Source organism: Mytilus californianus, unplaced genomic scaffold (genome assembly GCF_021869535.1).
Source record: "Mytilus californianus isolate M0D057914Y unplaced genomic scaffold, xbMytCali1.0.p SCAF_3, whole genome shotgun sequence".
Taxonomy (NCBI): domain Eukaryota; kingdom Metazoa; phylum Mollusca; class Bivalvia; order Mytilida; family Mytilidae; genus Mytilus; species Mytilus californianus.
In genome coordinates, this window is record NW_026262679.1 from 77,377,338 (window position 1) to 77,391,064 (window position 13,727).

Sequence of the window (13,727 nt, forward strand, 5' to 3'; positions counted from 1 at the left end):
TGGTAATTCATGAATAGTAATGACATATATATGTTCATGTAATTTTGAATTGTAGCTTTAAGTAAAAACTGTTCACAGTTGAATGTTAAGTGATTTCTAGTTTAAGAAAATTATAAATTAAATAGATTTGTACGACTTTGCCCCCAGCAGAGATAATAGAAAAACAGTAAATTAAGTATATGTTAGAGAATAATAATCCCTTTCTTCATGATTAAGTACGAGCATTAGCGAATATTTATCATGAAGAAAGGGATAATCATTCTCCTACACGGACACTTTTTATGAATAGAGTCACTTGTGCATTCAGTGAGTTCATAGGCACTTTTTCGTACAACTTGTGACATAATTACCAGCGAGATTTATAAATATAATTTATACGAAAAGTGTTAATAAAAATTATATTTATAAAAAATTAAAGCTAACTATGTCCCAAAATGCTGAAATTAAATCAAGTGTCTACGAAGTAACTGACTGCAAGAGTAACTGCAACCATGAAATGTTTCCATGTACAAACTTTTGCGTGGGTTTGCTTAGCAATTAAGCTGACGAATCTTCTTGTAAATCAAACTATAGGGAGGATTTCCCCTTTTCTCTTCGTGTTCAAGGAATTTGTTTAAGTCGAATTGTGATAGCGCAAAATCAGTCTCAACGTCAAATAAACAACCACTCATTTTTTGCTAAAGGGGTGGGAAATAAAAAAAAAAAATATTGTGTCATGTAATCAATACCTGGGTCTACTCGATTATCCCATTACTGTAATGAGCACAAAACTAAACCAAAAAAATTGATTTCCAAAATAAGTGGATAAAAAAAAGTTAAAACGAAAGAAAATCAATTATATTTCATTACATATTTTTCCCCATAAAAGAAGAGAAACATTTTTTTAACATTCATATATTTTGTTAATTATTTTATTGATTGTATACTTATACATGTTCTATTACGTTCTATTTACGTCTGTCTGATTACTCTTTCTTATTTCATTTTCATACGTCGTTAAATTTGTTATTCATATTCTTGTTGAATAATTTGGTTTTTGTTTTTTGTTTTTTTGTTTTGTTTTTTTCGGGGGGGAGGAGGGTATGAACCAGTGAAGGGCCACATTTTCAAAATAGGGGAGGGGGGAGGCAAAGCAAATTTCTTTGTTTGTTTTTGATTGTTTGTACGTATGTATGCATTTTTCTGTGGAGGGGTATACATAAATGAAGAGGTGTAGGAGCCGGGAAAGGGAACCATAACCGCATTTCACACTTGCAAAAATGAGGAGCAAAATTTTAAGCACCACCCCCTCAATTTTGGCAATTTATTAGCTATTAAAATATAAAATGACTACAAAAGAGGACATTAACTTATTTCTAGACAATTAGACTATTATGAAAAAAAATATCAAATAAAGGTCTTTTTTTTAAGAATTCCCCCCCCCCCCCCCCCCCCCCCCCACACCCAACTTTTCAACCTACTCCTATTTCACTGATATGAATCAAAGAAATAAGCAATAATTTTACTCACACACAGTTTATAAAATTGAAAAGAGCTATAGTGTTAACGCAAAATGCATAATTTATCAAAGACTAAATATCTCAAAGCATCGTAGTACACAAACCAGTGTGCACATTTTTTGTGTTCAATCTTTTTAAGTGTGTAAACTTCATTTAATGCAGATGTATTACTTTCTAATTAAAACGTCGTACAAGTCAGATACAAAACAAAAGTAACAAAAGAAACGGTATCAGGTAACAACCAGCCGTACAGTTTTTTCTGCACTTGTAGTCAGGTGTAAATACCACCATTGTTTTTCCTCTGTTAGTCTTTGTTAAATTTGAACTTTTCAAAAAATTGTGCAGAATTTATCCTTGTTTCAAATAAAGATATACTTGGCATCAGTAATGTTTTATTCTGTCCAGTACTATATATATATAAAGACAAAATTTCACATAACATTTCATTGCATATAAGAAAATAACCATCACTGGAAGTTAACCAATCAAATTTTCACCCTTTTTTTTCCCCTGTGTACAAGCTTTAGTAACCATGTAATCTCAAGTTTCCAAAATATTCTATAGAAACACCAAATAAAAAAGTAATGGTGCTCTGAAACACCCAAGATATATGTTTATGACTCAGAATTTTTTTATTGCAATGAAATGTATGATTAATTTCCTACAGCTGTCAAATTCAAGAGAATATTTTTTTCTACCCTTTTTCGTATGCAACCGGATGTGACCTACTATGACTTGGTGGTATTACACACAAAGAAGACAAATATAAAAAAGAAGATGTGGTATGATAGCCAATGAGACAACTCTCCACAAGAGACCAAATGACACAGAGATTAACAACTATAGAATGTGGCGGGGTTAAACATGTTTGCGGGATCCCAACCCTCCCCCTAACCTGGGACAGTTGTGTAACAGTGCAACATAAGAACGAACTATAAAAATCAGTTGAAAGAGGCTTAACTCATCAGATAGATAACAAGAGGCTGTCAGAGTGACAGCAAACCAGGTTTTCCTGCAGAGGTCGAACCCTGAACAGTTGAGCAAGTATGGACACTACATTTAAGCTTAAAACAGCTCTGAATTTGGATTGTGATTGAATATATTTGACACAGCATAGATTTGTGACACAAAATGAATGTGGTTTAAGAACTGAAATACTTGAAATTGGACATTTAAATACCCAATATCAAAAATCTAAGTACCTATTAGAATCAGCATATCAAAGGACCCCAAGAATTCAATTTTTGATGAAATCAGACAAAAGTTTAATCTAAGACCCTTTGGACCTCAATGTGGACCAATTTGATAAAGAAGCCCACAATCCAAAATCTCTCAGTAACATGGTTAGATTCAGCATTTCAAAGAACCCCAGAAATAATTTTGTTGTTGAATCAAACAAAGTTTAATGTTGGACCCTGATTTGGGCCAACTTGAAAACTGGGCCCAAAAATCTAATATTTAAATACAGGTTTAGATTCAGCATTTGAAAGAACCCTATTAATATTTAATTTATGTTGAAATGAAACACAGGTTAATTTTATCCCTAATATTTTCTGTGCAAAGGGAAATAACTCAAACTGGATAAATAGTTCTCTAAAATAAGATATGATGCAATTTTTCAAATTATAATCAATAATATAATAACAACAACCAGTGATGACTAAGTTCTCTAAAATTAGATATGATTTAACACTCAAACATTGCTAGAATCAGCATATATCAAAGAACCAAAGAATTCAATTTTTGATGAAATTAATCAAAAGTGTAATTTAGGACCCTTTGGACCTCAATGTGGTATTATCTAATTAATAATGAAAAGAAATACAGGTTTAGATTAAGCATTTCAAAGAACCCTATATATATTCAATTTATGTTGAAATCAAACACAGTTTCATTTTGGACCCCAATTTGGACCAACTTGAAAACTCCAGGGCCCAAAATCAGAAATCTAAATATATGTTTATTAAGGTAGTTCAGGGGTATAGAAAAAAAATGACAGAATTTTCTTATACTTTGCCAAAATGAAGATTTTACTATGCTTTTTTAAAAAAATAATAAAAAGTATGGGTCACCGCGCTATTCTGAAAGGTAAGAGTCGTTCAAAATTGCCAAAATTTGCTTAGATTGTTCATGAAAAAACACATTTTTGTGAATAAATAGAAATCTATAAGACAGAATTTTGAAATAAAATATGAGAAGATAGGTTTTATAATATATTTTAAGAAAATAGAAAGAAAAAATGGTGTCACCGAACTTGTATTCTTACTACAAGTAAAAAAATTTCCCTATATGTCCAGTAGAAATTTTGTACTAAAAGAGTTATCTCCCCTTAAATGGCTTATTTAAAAAATTGATTCTAAAAACACAAATATTTGTTATTTGTTAAAACAATTTCGATAATGCAATGAATTACTAAGTTTTCTTTATATAAATAAACAGTGTAACCAATAAATTGCAAATCTGTCTCCAAATTTGCAGATTTGGGCAAAGAACTAGACTGATTATGTACTGTGACTGTACAATTCAAGATGGTGGTATACACCTAAACTACCTTAATAAACAATATAAGCTTAGTTTTTAAAGGAGTTTACTTCATCAAAAAAAAAAATATATCTTGCATTCAGAAAATTAGTTTTTACAGAATAACAAACAAACTTGCCACAAAATTCTACAAACAATTTACCAAAGAAAAGAAGAAAAAATCAAAAATTTTATTTATCATTAATATAATGTCATTTCAAAATCTATAAAACTTATCAGTAACAAGAAATAATTGTAACAGAATGCTGTTACGAAGTCTCCAAAACAAAGCTCCAATAATTCGTCATTCCCATTGTCTCTTGACACTGGGCAATGTCCAGTACAAATTGGTTTATGATATGCATTAGTGACACCTAAGGATTGATCCTGTATGTCATTCAAATCTTCTTCAAATTACAAACAGGAATTTATATGGTTTAGGGGTGGAGATCTCGACTGTTTACAAGTTCTCAAAAGGGGGGGTGGGGTGATCCCCAGGGGACTCTCCCTTTATTTCATATGATTTGTTTTTTTTGTCCTGTACAAGAATATATATTGTTTAGGGGTAGGGATCTTGAACGTTTACAAGTTCTTAAACAGGAGGGGATGGGGGTGACCCCAGGGGACTCGCCTTATATTTCATTTGATTTGTTTTATGGTCCCATACAAGAATATATATGGTTTCCGCATGGGGATCTCCGATCTTGACCGTTTACAGGTTTTCAAAAAGAAGGGGAGTGGGGGTTACCCCAGGGGATTTCCCCTTAATTTCATTTGATTTGTTTTATTGTCCCGTTCAAGAATATATATGGTTTAGGGGTGGGGATCTAGACCGTTAACAAGTTATCAAAAAGAAGGTGGGGGGGGGGGGGGGGGTGACCCCCATGGACTTACCCTATATTTCATTTGATTTGTTTTATTGCATACAAGAATATGTATGGTTTAGGGGTGGGGATCTCGATCGATTACAAGTTCTCAAATAGGAGGGGTTGGGGGTGACCCCAGGGAACTCGCCTTTCATTTTTTATTTGATTTGTTTTATTGTCCCATACAAAAATATATATAGTTTCAGGGTGTGGATCTTGACCATTTACAAGTTTTCAAAAAAAAGGGGTGGGGGTGACCCCCATGGACTTCCCCCCTATATTTCATTTTATTTGTGTTATTGTCCCATACAAGAATTATATGGTTTAGGATTGGGGATCTCGACTGTTTACAAGTTCTTAAACAGGAGGGGGTGGGGGTGACCCCAGGGGACTCGCCTTGTATTTCATTTGATTTGTTTTATTGTCCCATACAAGAATATATATGGTTTCGGGGTGGAGATTTTGACGGTTTACAAGTTTTTAAAAAAAAAAGGGGGGGGGGGGGGGGGGGGGGGGGTGACTCCAGGGGACTCCCCCTCAATTTCATTTGATTTGTTTTATTGTCCCATTCAAGAATATATATGGTTAAGGGGTGGGGATCTCGACTGTTTACAAGATAAAAGCACAGTCTCAAATTGAAAGGGGGTGGGGGTAAGAATATATATGGTTTAGGGAGACTTAATTATCTACAAAATGTCTAATAATGAACAGTAAATTTCAAATTTCATTTATACAGTCTAACTAGTAAATTTCAAACTTTATATATACAGTCCTACAGATCTTATCAGGAAACAGAAAATTTTCAAATAAATCTGTCACTCCAATGATTTTATATGCTAAGATATAACCCAGATCTAATTAATAATTAATAATGTAATTAACTTCAAAATGTCTAATAATATAGCTTATAATCATTACCACTTAGGAAATAGATAATTTTCAAATAAATCTGTCACTCCAATTTTTATTGTGATTGCTTAGTCATAAAAAAGATAATAAGAGTAAAACATTTAAAAATTCCACTTTTTGATATTAAAAATGGCGATAACTCACAAAGGAGATATACTTATATCTTGAAAATTGAACTAAACCTTCATTAAGTCCCAGGAAACAACATATTTAAATCTGAAAAAAAATTTGTTAAAGCGTTTTCATGTTATTGTGCTTACACTGTTTGGCAGCCGCCCGCCGTACATCACCATTTTAATAACCGATATTTCCTTCGAAAATCCGGTTAAAAATACAAAAACTACAATTACAAGTGGACGTGGCCAGGTACTTGTACATCCAAACAACAAAAAGATACTAAGTACAGATCTGAGAGTACTCGCAGTTACTGACAGCTAGTTCAAAGCCACTAACAACTAATTAAATAATCATGCATCTAAGACTAAATTATCACATCCAACATCCAATGGATTTAGTGTAAAGACGTCATAAACAGTCAGAGAAAAACATGACCTTGTGCAATGCCAAGATACAGGTATCGACAGATTGTAGATGAATGTGTATATGTATATATCAATAATGTTTAGTTTGCTTTTAATTTACTGTTAACAAAATCAATATCAGTGTACCAATAAAAACAATATTTAATGATCTAAATACAGTGTTGAATTGGTAACCTTTTAGAATAAGTTTATTTAAAGGATCGATAAGTTAACCAGGATCGTTTCTAAATTTCCGGGCACGGTAAACAATATTGCCGTAAAAATGAGGATGTGCAATCCAGTTTGAAATAAGTTTTCTACAGGAACAACTGGCTTAATAATTTACCAGTAATGCATAGATTACGTTTGTTAAAATAAAAAACGTCACAACAGACATGGGCATAGCAAACGAGTTGTGAAATATAAACACGTAAGATGGTGCCAAAGGAACATCACCATCCAAAAAGGAATTAACAATTGGAAACGAAGATTCGTCCCTTTTGTCGTTAATTTTAGTGTGGAGTTTCCCGTGTAAAACCGAAATATCTAAATCCAGGAAAGAACAGTTGTTACTGTTTGAATTTGATTTATTTAAAGTAAGTTCCTTTGGGTAAATTTCGGCAGTATATTGAGAAAATTCTTGATTATTTAACGAAAAAATATCATCAAGATAAAGGTAAGTGTGACTTAGTGTTGTTGAATTTATCAATTAAATGTAATTTAGACAGGTCTTTACTGAGTTTGGTCATAAACTGTGATTCATAACAGTACAAACACAAGTCTGCTATTAAAGGGGCGCAATTAGTACACATGGGAATACCTACAACCTGTCGATAAAATGTTTGTTGAATAAACTGAATGTGATATTTTTCCTTTGTAATACTGGTTATTTTAAGTATTACTATCAAGTCTTGTCATAATTAGTTCAATAGTTTAAGAAAAATCTAGTATAATGTAAGACAACATCGATCTACAGTGATTTGCGCAAACTTTTTTTTTCGAAAAATCCAAATCAAGCCACATCATGATAGAATATAGTGTGGACCAATAAATAAACAAATATTTATCTCATCTGCCTACAAACAGTTTAATATGTTACAAAAAATGATTCTAGGATGATAAATATTACCAATGGACCTCTTTGTCTTCATTATAAGGTCCATTTGGCTCCATTTATACCTCTCATTTCCTCAAAATTCAATTTTTTAGGCCAATAACTAAAAATTTTGGGGTAACATTCAGTCATTTATGAAAGAAAAGTGATAATAAATGAGTAATTGAAGTAATAATTTCAAGCTGAATGAACTATCCATATAAAAGTTTACTGATTCCATGGAGGTTTCAATACCTCCTTATGTAAAACTTAAATTTACGCCGCGTTCCAGTGAGGGACATAAAAAGCTTCCCTTTTAGTGAATAATTTATTGTTACTGCTTCAAACATAATTTCATTTACTTATAACAAAATATTTATTAAAGTATCACTAATAGGAACACGTTTTCTAATATAGCAAAAAATAAGAAATAAGGAGATAAAGTCAGTTAAAGCTCTCCAAAACATGACTTGCTCTGTCTACGTTTATACTAGACTACTAATATTCATAGTAGAGTCCTATTTCAAGGCAATTTTCTCATAAAATGTGTTTTTGAGACTCAATCCACTCAGAATATTTCATTTTTGTAATATTTCACTTAAATAGCATGACATTTGAACAAATGAGAGTACACAAAAGGTCAAAGGTGCATGTGCAACTTCCCATAATAGGTGTAATACCCCCATTGTTTTCCCCTATTAGTCTTTGTTAAATTTGCAATTTTCAAAAAATTGTGCAGAATTTATCCTTGTTTCAAATAAAGAAATACTTGGTATGAGTAAAGTTTTATCCTGTCCAGTACTATAGACAAAATTTCACAAAATATTTCATTGCATATAAGAAAATAACCATTGTCACGGACGCCAAGTGATGAGAAAAGCTTACTTGGCCCTTTGGGCCAGGTGAGCTAAAAATGGGGTGCTGAAATATAAAGAACAAGAAATGATTGTAACAGGATGCTGTTACGAAGTCTCCCAAACGAAGCTCCCATAATTCGTAATTCCCAGGGTCGCCTGTCCATTGAAAATTGGTTTGGTCCAGTAAAGTTATATGCATTAGTGATGCCTGGGGACTAACCTTGTATATCATTCAAATCATCTTGGCATGACAAACCAGAATATATATGGTTTAGGGGTGGGGATCTCAACCATTTACAAGATACTAGAATATTGGGGGTGGGGAGGAACCCCTGGGGACTGGCCCTATACGTCATTCAAATGTTCATTACATGACAAACAGGAATATATATGGCTTAGGGGTGGCGATCTCAACCATTTACAAGATATTAGAACATTGGGGGTGGGGGGAACCCCTGGGGACTGACCGTATACGTCATTCAAATGTTCGAGACATGACAAATAGGAATATATATGGTTTAGGGGTGGGGATCTCGACCATTTACAAGATATTAGAACTTTCTCAAATGGCAGGGGGTCGGGATGACCCCTGTGGACTTACCCTGTATATCATTCAAACCATCTTAGCAAATGTTCGAGACATGACAAATAGGAATATATATGGTTTAGGGGTGGGGATCTCGACCATTTACAAGATATTAGAACTTTCTCAAATGGCAAGGGGTGGGGGTGACCGCTGGGGACTAACCCTGTATAACATTTGATGTGCTTTATCATGACAAACCAGAATATATATGGTTTAGGGGTGGGGATCTCGACCATTTACAAGATATTAGAACTTTCTCAAATGGCAGGGGGTCGGGATGACCCCTGGGGACTTACCCTGTATATCATTCAAACCATCTTAGCATAACAAACCAGAATATATATGGTTTAGGGGTGGGGATCTTGACCACTTTCAAGATATTAGAACTTTCTTAAATGGCAGGGGGTGGGGGTAACCCCTGGGGACTAACCCTGTATTTCATTTGATGTGCTTTATCATGACAAACCAGAATATATATGGTTTAGGGGTGGGGATCTCGACCATTTACAAGATATTAGAACTTTCTCAAATGGCAGGGGATCGGGATGACCCCTGGGGACTAACCCTGTATATCATTCAAACCATCTTAGCATAACAAACCAGAATATATATGGTTTAGGGGTGGGGATCTTGACCACTTTCAAGATATTAGAACTTTCTTAAATGGCAGGGGGTGGGGGTGACCCCTGGGGACTTACCCTGTATAACATTTGATGTGCTTTATCATGACAAACCAGATTATATATGGTTTAGGGGTGGGGATCTCGACCATTTACAAGATATTAGAACTTTCCAAAATGGCAGGGGGTTGGGATGACCCCTGGGGACTAACCCTGTATATCATTCAAACCATCTTAGCATAACAAACCAGAATATATATGGTTTAGGGGTGGGGATCTTGACCACTTTCAAGATATTAGAACTTTCTTAAATGGCAGGGGGTGGGGGTAACCCCTGGGGACTAACCCTGTATTTCATTTGATGTGCTTTATCATGACAAACCAGAATATATATGGTTTAGGGGTGGGGATCTCGACCATTTACAAGATATTAGAACTTTCTCAAATGGCAGGGGATCGGGATGACCCCTGGGGACTAACCCTGTATATCATTCAAACCATCTTAGCATGACAAACGAGAATATATATGGTTTAGGGGTGGGGATCTTGACAACTTAGAAGATATTAGAACTTTCTTAAATGGCAGCGGGGGGGGGGTGACCCCTGGGGACTAACCCTGTATTTCATTTGATGTGCTTTATCATGACAAACCAGAATATATATGGTTTAGGGGTGGGGATCTCGACCATTTACAAGATATTAGAACTTTCTCAAATGACAGGGGGTGGGGATGACCCCTGGGGACTAACCCTGTATATCATTCAAACCATCTTAGCATGACAAACCAGAATATATATGGTTTAGGGGTGGGGATCTTGACCACTTACAAGGTATTAGAACTTTCTTGAATGGCAGGGGGTGGGGGTGACCCCTGGGGACTAACCCTGTATTTCATTTAATGGGCTTTATCATTTAGAACATTTTCAATTAAAAAGTTTGTGTCTATCACGAACGGTTTTCAATTTATAATCATTTGAAAATTTAAAAAAATAAAATCCCATAGGGTTCTATAGTAAAACCCTCTTTTCTTTTTGCCCCTCAAAGTACCCCTTTATAAACCCCATTGCAAAAACAAAACCCTGATTGCACCACTAGACATGTTAGTCTAACATATTGTGAAACCCTAAGTTAATCCGACAAGTGGTTTTGGAGAACGGGTGCGGACAAGTTCAAATTTAAAAGCGGCGGAAGAAGAAGAAGAAGAAGAAGAAGAAGAAGAAGAAGAAGAATAATAATAATAATAAGAACTGAGCAAAAACAATAAGTCTTCCCAAACTTCGTTTGGGAGACTTAATAAAGAATAATGGTCTAAAAAATTTAACAATAAAGGAAATAAAGGACCCCAATCCAGAGTCCAGGGCCGTAAATTACACAGAGGCATGTAGGAAGTTGCCTCCTATTGCGGACTCACTAGACAAAAAAAAAAAAGAAAAAATTGTTAAAATCAAGCATGATTTTAATAGCACTGGTTGTTACTTTTACGTCTATTAATGAGATTGGGACAAAATGTACAATAGAGCAAGCAATCAAACACAAGCACTTCTACGCAAATATAAATCAAATACTATTGCTTCTGTTAGCCTTGCCAGTTGGGTCCTGCATTTGTGAGAGATGGTTTTCTGCGCTACGGCGCCTTAAATCATGGAACAGGGCAACAATGACGGAAAGCAGATTACGTGGTCTGGCTATGCTTCACATAGAAATGACAATGTTGGCAATATTGAATGCATAGAAGTGCTAAAGAGATGGGGTTCGTCCGGGCACAGAAAAATCCCCTTAGCAATTGACAAAGCCTAACCAAATAAAATTGTCAGTGTAGACAAAAAGTGTTACGTTATAATAATTTGAATTTGATAATTAAAAGTTATGAGTTATTAAGTATGCATTTTCATTTTAAGGTTTGAAAATTGTGTCTCTGAAACGAAGTCAAAATAGCTCAATTGGGACAGCCAAAAAAGCATGATAAACCACAAAAAAGGCTCAACTTTAGGGGGCCTTTCATTTTAAGTTTGTAAATTGTTTCCCTAAACATAAGTAAAAATAGCTTGTGAAGAGTCATAAAGCAGGATGAAGCGTAAGAAATCTTACTTTACCGGCACACGTAATCTAACTCTGGTTTATAACTATTTTCAATATATTCCAGGAGCTTATTTATTGAAATATAACAAAAATTTAACAAGTGGTGAATTTTTAGGAGGCACATTGCATACAGGGAAAAGGCACGAAAAAATACCATTTTCTGCTTAAAATGGTTCAAAAAAAAATTTTCGACTAGCTCCGCTCGGCAAAACTCAGCTGCCTCCCCTTACAAGACAGGCAATTTACGGCCCTATCAGACCCCTCGTTAATTACCCGATTTTGTCGATTTACATTTTGGAATTCGTTTGTTGTTGTGAATTCTAAATATTTTTATTTTCATTTTATAATATCAGATGAACATTTTGTCATTTTTCATTAACAATTAAAACTGCACTAAACATCCAAATAACAAAAATAACACTTACGTCAGTGGGATATCCAGTGAACGAAAACAAAAGCGTTTTTCTTATGAGAGAGTCTCGAAAGATCTTTCGGGTCACCAATTTTCTGAAAGTTCTAAAATGTCCTTAGCATGTTACAATTTCCCAAAGTATGCTTATTTTTTTTTCACACCTAAATTATCGAGCACACCGCTGATCGGGTGTTGCTAAAAGGCGGAAACAGAATACGGATCGGAAAACGGAAACAGAAAGAATTTACATCTTTTCTTTTTGGTTATTAATTTTCGTAGACATGTTGTTAACAGTATATCACATGTCTACAAGATAGAAGAAAAAGAGAAATAAATTTAAGAGAAAAGATTTAATGCATAAAGTATTGAAATAAAATGGGGGGGGGGGGGGGGGGGGGGGGGGGGGTGGCAAGGGGTTTAACTGTTATGCTGTTATGGGGCAATTTAATTCTTTGTTATCTGTTATTCTGAAATTGTATTTGCTGTTAGCTGTTATTGTCATATTCATTGTTAGCTGTTATAGGAATATTTTCTTTTTTGTTATCTGTTATTGTGAGAATGTATTTGCTGTTAATTGTTGTTGAAAATTGGAATGTTAGCTTCTTGACAGCTAATCTTCGGTAGAAAATGAAAATCATTGTATATTGGGGTCTTATAACTGGTAATATAGTGGTCCCTTATTCTGAGAATAAAATTGAGAATGGAAATGGGGAATGTGTCAAAGAGACAACAACCCGACCATAGAGCAGACAACAGCCGAATGTCACCAATGGGTCTTCAATGCAGCGAGAAACTCCCGCACCCGGAGGCATCCTTCAGCTGGCCCCTAAACAAATCCGGGGGGGGGGGGGGGGGGGTGGGTCCGAACCCCCCCTTTTTTTTGACGATCAATGCATTTGAATGGGGACATAAGGTTGGAACCCCTCTTTTATAAATGGCTGGATCCGCCTCTACTAGTTCAGTGATAATGGACGTCATACTAAACTCCAAATTATACACAGGAAACTTGGACAGAAGCTTGTTTATGATCATAAGATAGTATCTAGAAGGACATTTTGTAAAAAAAAAAAATGATGTTTATCCGTATTTTACTTATAAAATGACTTAGTTTTTCTGCCAGTTAACTTTACTTTCACTCTGTGGTTAAAGTTTTAAATATTTTAATAACGTGGACAGAAGCTTGTTTTCGATCACAAGATAGTATCCACAAGTAAAATTTTGTAAAAAAAATCCTGTTTATCCGAATTTTACTTAATATAAAATGACATATTTTTCTGCCAGTTAACATTACATTCACAGTGACACTCTGTGGTTAAAGTTTAAATATTTTGATAACTTGGACAGAAGCTTTTTTTATAATCAATGGAAATGAGATATGCCAATGCTAATACAACTGCAAACCAAATACCATTGACTTTTCATAAAGTCGTTCCCTTAAAACCAATTTTTTACCTAAACACAAATAGTAACTTGTAAACTAAGCAAAAGTTTCAAAGTCAATAAAGCATGACTGAGGGGTAAAGACCAAATATTCTCCATGGAAATGAGATGTGCTAATGCATTTAATAATACAACTGCATACCAATTATCACTGACCTACCACTAACAGTTCCCCTTAAACTGACCTAATCACATACTAATACATGAAAACTAAGCAAAAGTTTCAAAATCAATAGACCATGAATGAGGGGGCGGGGCCAAATAATCTCTATAGAAATGAGATATGCCAATGCTTATACAACTGCATACCAAATATCATTGACCT